The 13,174-nt window shown below is 41.9% G+C and overlaps 1 long non-coding RNA gene across 2 annotated transcripts in view; it reads left to right on the top strand.

Annotated features, from left to right (window-relative positions):
* LOC134486956 (uncharacterized) overlaps positions 1-4,201 on the top strand; it is a 42,751-nt gene extending 38,550 nt beyond the window's left edge. For both annotated transcript variants that reach the window (XR_010066556.1, XR_010066555.1), the window contains one exon: positions 618-4,201. This is a non-coding gene — a long non-coding RNA (uncharacterized LOC134486956). The remainder of the gene's footprint in view (positions 1-617) is intronic.
* Positions 4,202-13,174: the final 8,973 nt, after the last annotated feature.

The raw sequence follows: 13,174 nt of genomic DNA on the forward strand, positions 1-13,174 counted from the left end.
GCTTGAGAGGCTTCTGAAAAAGTGGGGAGGACAGCATAATTAGGTACCAACATAGAGGAGTGAGCCTTTCCCTGCTTCTACAGATACAGTGGGATCAGGCAGGACTGAGGAAAGCATAAAAGCATGCAGTAAAACAGTGTTATAGACATTACAGAAGCAAAGAGCCTGTCCAGCACATGATACCTGGGCTGGATGGATAGCACTTAAAACATCTAAGACAGGGAAAGGGGAAATTGAAAGCTGAGATAGGAAAAAATAGCAGACTTATGTGGGGATGGGCCCAGATACTGAGAGTTTAACCTGTCTCAAGCTCAAGAGGTGGGAATTCTGAGTGCTTGATTTGCACAATAACCATCAGTACTTCTGGGATGTGTGGGATAGAGATATAGATGTCAGCTACAACCCACAGATCCTGAGTCAGAAACAAATAAGGGGGGACAATCCAAAGTGTAGAGTAATGCAGCTCCTGAGAGTGTTACCTGATTTTGACTTTTGTTGGGAGCATCTCAAGAATCTGACAAATACCTAATGGTAAGGCCAATCTGAGAAAAGACTAAGTGTAGCTGTGCTGTGAAAAAATGCAGATCAGAGCATCAAAGGTCTATACTGTCATACAGATCCTGAAAATTCTAGACGGAGACCATATCCAGGAGTTGAAACATCTCTGTATCCCCGTGGCAACAGAGAAACCAGGTCTGGTTTGCATGATACCTTGGACAACTGAGAAATCCTTGGAAATACCTTCTCCAGGCAATCTACAAGAGTATCTTCAATGGTAACCTTTCTCTGCCAGAGATGAAGACGATTGTCACTGAGTCCCTGCCTCAGTTTCCCAACCTCCACAGTCTCCAGCATCTCATGTGAATGACATATATCTGGTAAAAGGCAGCTTGAAAATGTGGCTAAAGTAAAATGGGATCTGTCCTGAAGACCAGAGCAAAACATTTGTCTGTGCTCTGCAGGTAGGAGATATTGGTCAACCATAGTGAACTTAACAATGCAGAAGACACTGTAAAATAGTGGCCATCTGCCTTTGTCTTTGGATGGCCAGGGTTGTGTGGAGCCCACGTAGGAGCTGGGAAACTGAGAAAGCTTGCCCCAGGGTTCAATTTCAGAGGCTAGGGTGAAACAGTGTGAAGAGAGATGCAGTTTGTGACGCTGACGTGCATGTTCATGTGCACTGCAGAAATACACCAACTTGTAGGTCTTGATTAGATTGGTCCTGCCTGTATGTACTCTGCAGACCTGAGATGGTCATCATTGGGGTTTTCTGCTTTAGCAACCATCATCAATATGCACATACTGAACTGTCTGTCCCTTTATGATGTAAACTGACCTTGTTTTTTTAATGTTGTGACTTGAGTGAGAAGACACTAACAGCATCTGATGTGTATCTCCGTCATGTCTTCAGATTGAACTTGACCAATGTAATTCTTCTAACTCAGTGTCAACCCTATCACCAGCATTTTCCAAGTCCATTTGCCAAAATGGATCCATGTTTTTGTCCTAGGTGCATAAAAACACCCTTGGAGACCCTGCCCATCACTCACTCTCAGCTCCCACAGGAAAACTTGAATCATCTACCCCTGAGCCTGGACTTGAATCAGCTCACACACATTAACCTCAGTGGTTTAGTAGTGTCCCAGTTAAGTACTGGGCATCTCTGTCTTCTTCTGAAGAGAGTTACAGCCACTCTGAGGACCCTGGAGTTGGAAATCTGTAGGATGAAAGTCCTCCCTGCTCAGTGCGCTCTTGGCTTCCCTGAACCAGAGCACCTAGCTCAGAAATGACAATAAGAGCTCGATGCCTGTCCTTCAGAACATTTTCTACCACACAGCAAATGTAAGTCAACTGATACTAGTACTGTACCTTGCCCCTTGGGAGTGCTATGATGACATGGGTCATGTCTTTGAAGATAGATTTGCCCAATTTTGTCCTGAGCTCATGGTTTTTCTCAGGGCTATAAAACAGCCCTAGTCTATTTGCTTTGCTTTGATGCCTGTTTTATATGTTATGATTAGAGACCAGAATTGTCTTTGTTTGCAGGGATGGGACATGCTGCATACTTTTGTGTGCAGAAAAGTTTAGACCACAGGAAGGGTATCTCATTAACTAGACACAGTATATTGTTGCAGAGAGGGGAGTAAAAATATAATGTAGCATGTACTTTTGGAAGGGGAGACATGTTGTAGAGAATGATGGAAGTAATAAAAGCTGAAAGTACCAATTGATGAAATGCTTTCCTCTACATTGTGGTTTTGATTTAATTCCAGAGCAGGGAGATCTGGATGCTTGCTACCTGAGATCCTTCTTGGCCATTAACTTCATCACCAGTTTTAAGGCCCTCATATGCTGTGTCTGTTGAAAGAAAGGCATTGAGCTTTCTGGTCTGTGAAAGTTAGTCTCAGGAAGTCATGGCTTCAAATAAATAGGAATCAAAGTCTGGGCACAGCATAAGAATTTGTGTCATATGTGAACACACTGCAATAAAATGAAAACTATTTAGTCAACAAATTCATGAAGACTGAAATAATTTGTTAATGAATGATGAGATGGTCAAAGAAGAAATCAAGAAAGAAAGAATTTGCGGGGCAGTAGTGGCACATGTCTTTAATCCCTGCACTTGGGAGGCAGAAATGGGGACTTCTGAGTTGCACACTGTTGAGCCCAGCACTAGTGAGGCAGAGGCCAGCAGATCACTTAGTTCAAGGCCAACTAAGTCTACAGAGTGTGCGCCAGGCAGCCAGGGAGACATAGAGAAACCTCATCTTGAAAAGCCAAATCAAACCAAACCAAAAAAAAGGGGGTCACCCATCCAAACAGACCCATCCAAACAGACCCATAATTTATGAGGAAAATGGTTTAGGAATAAAACTCCTTCCTATCTAGGGATAGATTGAGTCATAACAAAATTCTAACAGACTTCAAAGTAGTCAGTTCCATTGTCGAATTTTTCTTTTCCTTCATATCTTTGTGTGGGGCTGGGGGCTTGGAAACAGGGTTTCTCTGTGTATCCTCAGCCTGAACTGGAGCTTGCTGTGTAGACAAGGCTGGCCTCAAACTCACAGAGATCCACCTGCCTCTTCTTCCTGAGTGCTGGGATTGAAGGTGTGTGTCACCATACCCAACTCTAGTCAATAATTCTCAAACCAAAAAGAGGAAAAAGTAGGAGTGTTTCCAGATTTCTTCTACAAACCAGCATCAAGGCAATAGCAAAGTCAGGCAAAGAGACAACAAAATCCTAAAATGATAAATCAATATTCATGAATAACATGGATCAAAAAACATTCAACACAATACTTGGAAACAGAATAAGGGCATATATAAAGATTATCCACCATGAGCAGGTAGGTTTATCATTGAAATGTGGGGATGATTCAATATATACATGCCAATAAATGTAAAAAACTAGATAAATTAAAGTCACATGATCTTATCAATAGAAGGAGAAATAAACTTTTGCCAAACCCAATAGGCCTTCATGATCAAAGCTCCAAAAATTAGGGGAGAGGTTACATACTTCAACACACTAAGAACTGTATATGAGAAACCTACAGCCAATATAATCTTAAATGGAGTCATGGATGAGGCAGAGATTCCCACTATTCCCACTCCTTTTCTTTTTTTTTTTTTTTTGGTTCTTTTTTTCTGAGCTGGGGACCGAACCCAGGGCCTTGCTAGGCAAGCGCTCTACCACTGAGCTAAATCCCCAACCCCCCACTCCTTTTCAATATTGTGCTTGAGATTCTAGTGAGAGGCCATCCCTCTTGGGACCAGCTTCCATCATAAAAAGAGGGGGAAAAATGACCTGAACACAACCTGATGCAAAACCCAAGTTATATCCGCATAACAGGAAGAACCCTATGGCGTATCCTTGGCCAGAGTGACTTCCTAGCTACTTCCCAGCAAAAGTTAATCAAGAATTAGTCTGGTTGTTTCAAATGTACTGTCTGACCATTTGTGATTGTATATGGTATTGCTTCAGAGCACCCACCTGTTGGATTATAGTCATTCTATTGCTTGTCAGACTTTATACCCCATTTTTCACCCCTTCACTTGTTCCTATTTTCCTATAAAACCTTGTTCTGTTGAGGGTTCGGGACTGCTCTGCCTTCCTTCCTCTCCTGCTTGCTGTGTCCGTGTTGTGTTAGAAATGAGCCAGAGCCCAGGATTGTAATAAAGAGACCCTAATGTGATTACATCCGAAAAGGTTCCTTGGTGGTCTTTTGGGGTTCACAAGCTCTTCCTGACACAACACTAGCTGGATCAATAAGGAAAAAGATGGACATTGAAGGGAACCAAATAGAAAAAAGAAGTTAAACCATCTCTATTTGTAGATATTTCAAAGAATTCATTTAGTTTTATTTTATGTGTATGAGTGTTTGTCTTATTCATGTAATGTATACAATGTCAGTGTGGTACAAGAGACCATTCTAAACCACAAAGGCTATTGCTGTTGTGCTTGTTTGCATTTCAGAACTTGAAAGTATGATGTACTGATCAAGAAACAATACACTGTGGATAGAGGCCTGAGAGAAACCCAGTAGGACTTACCTGGAAGTTGTATTTACAAATGTGCTTTGCTAATTGCTAGAGAGAAATCTCCATTACTGTTGGTTCAATCTCAGGTAGCTTCTATTCTGAAACCTACAAACCACCAAAACAGGACAAGACATGGCAAGATAGGTGCAAAAATGACACTCATATCTCAGGTGAACAATAGCTACCTAATGGGACTTCTGATCTTCTCAATAGAATGGAATTTAAACCTGGTACAAGAAACAGTCAACTATCTCTGGCTGGTGAGATTGTGAACCATAGAGGAGAATCTACTACTACCTTATTTCTAACCCAGTATACATTCCAAGTGCATTCAAATTACCCATTCTTGAATTCACAAACAAGTATAGCTCTTATCCTTTATCAAAAACACAAAACAAAACAATACGAAATAGTTTTCTGTTTCTTTGTTCATCTGTTTGAATCAGATGAAGTTGATCTCAGTAATCCACAATGGTCAAAAGGTAAAATAATAAAGGATGTGGTGCAATTAATACATCTAGAACGCAACTCCTACACTTAGGGCTCAGTGAACATAAGAAAAGATGGGGGAGGGGTTGTAAGATTGAGAGAACAACTTCCAATATGTATGGTGTCTTCTAAATATGACAAAAAGCTGCACCCAACTGTAACAATAAAGGCAATTATACAAGTTCTGCATAAAGACAATACTAGTTGACATCCCAAAGTGGACAGGGAAAATTTACAAGGCCACAGCAGGGGAATTGTGCCAATGTGCTCTTCAAGACTATTCCCCAATTTCTCTTCTGACAGATTCACTGTATTTGTTTTGTTTTGCTTTGCTTTGCTTTTTTGTTGTTGCTGTTGAGGTCTTTAATCCACTTGTACTTTCATGGTGTGTTGGAGGTAAAAATGAACCAGTAATTGTGGGAGTGACTAACCAATGAATGGTCCAGCTTGAGAACCATGTCATGAGAAGTAACCTATTCCCTACACTGCCTGGAAGGCCAGAAATCAGATGCCAGATGGCCCAGAGATCTAGAATAGTATCAAACACAACTAGTCAAGAAAATTCAGTGAAATGATGCTTAAAGATGTTCAACTATACTCATATATTGGTGCCAAACCCAATTGTCATTAGAGAAGCTTTATCCAGCAAATGATAGAAACAGATACAAATACCCCCACAGCCAAACATTAGGTAAACCTTGGAGAGTAATCTTGAAGACAGGGAGAAAGGATTGTAGAAGCCAGGGGAGTCAGGAATACCACAAGAGAACTCACAGAATCCACAATCTGGACTTAAAGGGTCTCACTTAGGCTGAATAGTCGGGGTGCTTGCATGCTTCTAACCTAGGCCTTCTGTATACATGTTAGAGTTGTGTGGCTTGGTGCTTTTGTGGGACTCCTAACAGACAAAACAGGGGCTGGGCTGTTCCTAATGCTTTGCCTTCATTTGGATCCTTTTCCCGCTCTGGGTTGCCTTGTACAACCTTAATATGAGGAGAAGTATCTAATCTTATTGCAGCTTGATATGCCATGTTTGGTTGATATCCCTGGGAGGTCTGCCATTTTCTGAATGAAAATGGAAGAGTAGTGGATGGGGAGGGAGGAGGTACAGGGCATGGAGTAGGTGTTGGGGGGAAGGAGTGGAAACTCCCATCAGGATCTAATGTGTGAGAGAAGAAGTTAATAAATAAAAAGAAGATATGTATTTCTAAAGTATACTAAGTCTATAATTAAAAACGCAAACATTGGCCGGAACCTGAGGGAAACAGACCGGATAAACAGTTCTCTGCACCCAAATCCCGTGGGAGGGAGAGCTGAACCTTCAGAGAGGCAGACAAGCCTGGGAAACCAGAAGAGACTGCTCTCTGTACATACATCTCGGACGCCAGAGGAAAACACCAAAGGCCATCTGGAACCCTGGTGCACTGAAGCTCCTGGAAGGGGCGGCACAGGTCTTCCTGGTTGCTGCCGCCGCAGAGAGCCCTTGGGCAGCACCCCGCAAGCAAACTTGAGCCTCGGGACCACAGGTAAGACCAACTTGTCTGCTGCAAGAGAGCTGCCTGGTGAGATTGGGACACACAGAGGCAGAGTTCATCTAGGACCGGGCACGTCCTGTGTTTGCCGGAGGTCCCACGCCCGCGGATCCTGGCCCGCAGAAGCTCTCTGCTCCCAGAACCCATGGGAAGGAGACCTCACCGCCTGGTCAGGGGGGCACTCCTGAGGCTGCAGATCGGAAGAGACCACCAACACTGCCCACCCCTGCCCACATCCCTGGCCCAAGAGGAAACTGTATAAGGCCTCTGGGCCCCCGTGGGGGAGGGCCAGGAGCGGCAGGACCCCTGCCTGAGACACCTCCGGAACCTGAGGGAAACAGACCGGATAAACAGTTCTCTGCACCCAAATCCTGTGGGAGGGAGAGCTGAACCTTCAGAGAGGCAGACACGCCTGGGAAACCAGAAGAGACTGCTCTCTGTACATACATCTCGGACGCCAGAGGAAAACACCAAAGGCCATCTGGAACCCTGGTGCACTGAAGCTCCTGGAAGGGGCGGCACAGGTCTTCCTGGTTGCTGCCTCCAGAGAGCCCTTGGGCAGCACCCCGCCTGGTGAACTCAAGACACAGGCCCACAGGAATAGCTGAAGACCTGCAGAGAGGAAAAACTACACGCCCGAAAGCAGAACACTCTGTCCCCATAACTGACTGAAAGAGAGGAAAACAGGTCTACAGCACTCCTGACACACAGGCTTATAGGATAGTCTAGCCACTGTCAGAAATAGCAGAACAAAGTAACACTAGAGATAATCTGATGGCGAGAGGCAAGCACAGGAACCAAAGCAACAGAAACCAAGACTACATGGCATCATCGGAGCCCAAATCTCCCACCAAAACAAACATGGAATATCCAAACACACCAGAAAAGCAAGATCTAGTTTCAAAATCATATTTGATCATGATGCTGGAGGACTTCAAGAAAGACGTGAAGAACTCCCTTAGAGAACAAGTAGAAGCCTACAGAGAGGAATCGCAAAAATCCTTGAAAGAATTCCAGGAAAACACAATCAAACAGTTGAAGGAATTAAAAATGGAAATAGAAGTAATCAAGAAAGAACACATGGAAACAACCCTGGATATAGAAAACCAAAGGAAGAGACAAGGAGCCGTAGATACAAGCATCACCAACAGAATACAAGAAATGGAAGAGAGAATCTCAGGAGCAGAAGATTCCATAGAAATCATTGACTCAACTGTCAAAGATAATGTAAAGCGAAAAAAGCTACTGGTCCAAAACATACAGGAAATCCAGGACTCAATGAGAAGATCAAACCTAAGGATAATAGGTATAGAAGAGAGTGAAGAGGGGCTGGGGATTTAGCTCAGTGGTAGAGCGCTTACCTAGGAAGCACAAGGCCCTGGGTTCGGTCCCCAGCTCCGAAAAAAAGAACCAACAAAAAAAAAAAAAAAAAAAAAAGAAGAGAGTGAAGACTCCCAGCTCAAAGGACCAGTAAATATCTTCAACAAAATCATAGAAGAAAACTTCCCTAACCTAAAGAAAGAGATACCCATAGGCATACAAGAAGCCTACAGAACTCCAAATAGATTGGACCAGAAAAGAAACACCTCCCATCACATAATAGTCAAAACACCAAACGCACAAAATAAAGAAAGAATATTAAAAGCAGTAAGGGAAAAAGGTCAAGTAACATATAAAGGCAGACCTATCAGAATCACACCAGACTTCTCGCCAGAAACTATGAAGGCCAGAAGATCCTGGACAGATGTCATACAGACCCTAAGAGAACACAAATGCCAGCCCAGGTTACTGTATCCACCAAAACTCTCAATTAACATTGATGGAGAAACCAAGATATTCCATGACAAAACCAAATTTACACAATATCTTTCCACAAATCCAGCACTACAAAGGATAATAAAGGGTAAAGCCCAACATAAGGAGGCAAGCTATACCCTAGAAGCAAGAAACTAATCGTCTTGGCAACAAAACAAAGAGAAGAAAATCACACAAACATAACCTCACATCCAAATATGAATATAACAGGAAGCAATAATCACTATTCCTTAATATCTCTCAATATCAATGGCCTCAACTCCCCAATAAAAAGACATAGATTAACAAACTGGATACACAACGAGGACCCTGCATTCTGCTGCCTACAGGAAACACACCTCAGAGACAAAGACAGACACTACCTCAGAGTGAAAGGCTGGAAAAAAACTTTCCAAGCAAATGGTCAGAAGAAGCAAGCTGGAGTAGCCATTCTAATATCAAATAAAATCAATTTTCAATTAAAAGTCATCAAAAAAGATAAGGAAGGACACTTCATATTCATCAAAGGAAAAATCCACCAAGATGAACTCTCAATCCTAAATATCTATGCCCCAAATACAAGCGCACCTACATATGTAAAAGAAACCTTACTAAAGCTCAAAACACACATTGCACCTCACACAATAATAGTGGGAGATTTCAACACCCCACTCTCATCAATGGACAGATCATGGAAACAGAAATTAAACAGAGATGTAGACAGACTAAGAGAAGTCATGAGCCAAATGGACTTAATGGATATTTATAGAACATTCTATCCTAAAGCAAAAGGATATACCTTCTTCTCAGCTCCTCATGGTACTTTCTCCAACCAAAATATAATTGGTCAAAAAACAGGCCTCAACAGGTACAGAAAGATAGAAATAATCCCATGCGTGCTATCGGACCACCACGGCCTAAAACTGGTCTTCAATAACAATCAGGGAAGAATGCCCACATATACTTGGAAACTGAACAATGCTCTACTCAATGATAACCTGGTCAAGGAAGAAATAAAGAAAGAAATTAAAAACTTTTTAGAATTTAATGAAAATGAAGGGACAACATACCCAAACTTATGGGACACAATGAAAGCTGTGCTAAGAGGAAAACTCATAGCGCTGAGTGCCTGCAGAAAGAAACAGGAAAGAGCATATGTCAGCAGCTTGACAGCACACCTAAAAGCTCTAGAACAAAAAGAAGCAAATACACCCAGGAGGAGTAGAAGGCAGGAAATAATCAAACTCAGAGCTGAAATCAACCAAGTAGAAACAAAAAGGACCATAGAAAGAATCAACAGAACCAAAAGTTGGTTCTTTGAGAAAATCAACAAGATAGATAAACCCTTAGCCAGACTAACGAGAGGACACAGAGAGTGCGTCCAAATTAACAAAATCAGAAATGAAAAGGGAGACATAACTACAGATACAGAGGAAATTCAAAAAATCATCAGATCTTACTATAAAAACCTATATTCAACAAAACTTGAAAATCTTCAGGAAATGGACAATTTCCTAGACAGATACCAGGTACCGAAGTTAAATCAGGAACAGATATACCAGTTAAACAACCCCATAACTCCTAAGGAAATAGAAGCAGTCATTAAAGGTCTCCCAACCAAAAAGAGCCCAGGTCAGACGGGTTTAGTGCAGAATTCTATCAAACCTTCATAGAAGACCTCATACCAATATTATCCAAACTATTCCACAAAATTGAAACAGATGGATCACTACCAAATACCTTCTACGAAGCCACAATTACTCTTTTACCTAAACCACACAAAGACACAACAAAGAAAGAGAACTTCAGACCAATTTCCCTTATGAATATCGACGCAAAAATACTCAACAAAATTCTGGCAAACCGAATCCAAGAGCACATCAAAACAATCATCCACCATGACCAAGTAGGCTTCATCCCAGGCATGCAGGGATGGTTTAATATACGGAAAACCATCAACGTGATCCATTATATAAACAAACTGAAAGAACAAAACCACATGATCATTTCATTAGATGCTGAGAAAGCATTTGACAAAATTCAACACCCCTTCATGATAAAAGTCCTGGAAAGAATAGGAATTCAAGGCCCATACCTGAACATAGTAAAAGCCATATAGAGCAAACCAGTTGCTCACATTAAAGTAAATGGAGAGAAACTTGAAGCAATCCCACTAAAATCAGGGAGTAGACAAGGCTGCCCACTCTCTCCCTACTTATTCAATATAGTTCTTGAAGTTCTAGCCAGAGCAATCAGACAACAAAAGGAGGTCAAGGGGATACAGATCGGAAAAGAAGAAGTCAAAATATCACTATTTGCAGATGATATGATAGTATATTTAAGTGATCCCAAACGTTCCACCAGAGAACTACTAAAGCTGATAGGCAACTTCAGCAAAGTGGCTGGGTATAAAATTAACTCAAATAAATCAGTTGCCTTCCTCTATACAAAAGAGAAACAAGCCGAGAACGAAATTAGGGAAACGACACCCTTCATAATAGACCCAAATAATATAAAGTACCTCGGTGTGACTTTAACCAAGCAAGTAAAAGACCTGTACAATAAGAAGTTCAAGACACTGAAGAAGGAAATTGAAGAAGACCTCAGAAGATGGAAAGATCTCCCATGCTCATGGATTGGCAGGATTAATATAGTAAAAATGGCCATTTTACCAAAAGCAATCTACAGATTCAATGCAATCCCCATCAAAATACCAATCCAATTCGTCAAAGAGTTAGACAGAACAATTTGCAAATTCATCTGGAATAACAAAAAACCCAGGATAGCTAAAGCTATCCTCAACAATAAAAGGACTTCAGGGGGAATCACTATCCCTGAACTCAAGCAGTATTACAGAGCAATAGTGATAAAAACTGCATGGTATTGGTACAGAGACAGACAGATAGACCAATGGAATAGAATTGAAGACCCAGAAATGAACCCACACACCTATGGGCACTTGATTTTTGACAAAGGAGCCAAAACCATCCAATGGAAAAAAGATAGCATTTTCAGCAAATGGTGCTGGTTCAACTGGAGGTCAACATGTAGAAGAATGAAGATCGATCCATGCTTATCACCCTGTACAAAGCTTAAGTCCAAGTGGATCAAGGACCTCCACATCAAACCAGACACACTCAAACTAATAGAAGAAAAACTAGGGAAGCATCTGGAACACATGGGCACTGGAAAAAATTTCCTAACCAAAACACCAATGGCTTACGCTCTAAGATCAAGAATCGACAAATGGGATCTCATAAAACTGCAAAGCTTCTGTAAGGCAAAGGACACTGTGCTTAGGACAAAACGGCAACCAACAGATTGGGAAAAGATCTTTACCAATCCTAAAACAGATAGAGGCCTTATATCCAAAATATACAAAGAACTCAAGACGTTAGACCGCAGGGAAACAAATAACCCTATTAAAAAATGGGGTTCAGAGCTAAACAAAGAATTCACAGCTGAGGAATGCCGAATGGCTGAGAAACACCTAAAGAAATGTTCAACATCTTTAGTCATAAGGGAAATGCAAATCAAAACAACCCTGAGATTTCACCTCACACCAGTGAGAATGGCTATGATCAAAAACTCAGGGGACAACAGATGCTGGCGAGGATGTGGAGAAAGAAGAACACTCCTCCATTGTTGGTGGGATTGCAAACTGGTACAACCATTCTGGAAATCAGTCTGGAGGTTCCTCAGAAAATTAGACATTGAACTGCCTGAGGATCCAGCTATACCTCTCTTGGGCATATACCCAAAAGATGCCCCAACATATAAAAAAGACACGTGCTCCACTATGTTCATTGCAGCCTTATTTATAATAGCCAGAAGCTGGAAAGAACCCAGATGCCCTTCAACAGAGGAGTGGATACAGAAAATGTGGTACATCTACACAATGGAATATTACTCAGCTATCAAAAACAACGACTTTATGAAATTCGTAGGCAAATGGTTGGAACTGGAAAATATCATCCTGAGTGAGCTAACCCAATCACAGAAAGACATACATGGTATGCACTCATTGATAAGTGGCTATTAGCCCAAATGCTTGAATTACCCTAGATACCTAGAACAAATGAAACTCAAGACGGATGATCAAAATGTGAATGCTTCACTCCTTCTTTAAAAGGGGAACAAGAATACCCTTGGCAGGGAAGAGAGAGACAAAGATTAAAACAGAGACTGAAGGAACACCCATTCAGAGCCTGCCCCACATGTGGCCCATACATATACAGCCACCCAATTAGACAAGATTGATGAAGCAAAGAAGTGCAGACCGACAGGAGCCGGATGTAGATCGCTCCTGAGAGACACAGCCAGAATACAGCAAATACAGAGGTGAATGCCAGCAGCAAACCACTGAAGTGAGAATAGGACCCCCGTTGAAGGAATCAGAGAAAGAACTGGAAGATCTTGAAGGGGCTTGAGACCCCATATGTACAACAATGCTAAGCAACCAGAGCTTCCAGGGACTAAGCCACTACCTAAAGACTATACATGGACTGACCCTGGACTCTGACCTCATAGGTAGCAATGAATATCCTAGTAAGAGCACCAGTGGAAGGAGAAGCCCTGGGTCCTGCTAAGACTGAACCCCCAGTGAACTAGACTGGTGGGGGGAGGGCGGCAATGGGGGGTTGGGAGGGGAACACCCATAAGGAAGGGGAGGGGGGAGGGCGATGTTTGCCCGGATACCGGGAAAGGGAATAACACTGGAAATGTATATAAGAAATACTCAAGTTAATAAAAAAAAAAAAAAACGCAAACATTAAAAAAGAAAGAAGGAACTACAGGAATTAAATGGCTGCTAAAAT

Source organism: Rattus norvegicus, chromosome 5 (assembly GCF_036323735.1).
Source record: "Rattus norvegicus strain BN/NHsdMcwi chromosome 5, GRCr8, whole genome shotgun sequence".
Taxonomy (NCBI): domain Eukaryota; kingdom Metazoa; phylum Chordata; class Mammalia; order Rodentia; family Muridae; genus Rattus; species Rattus norvegicus.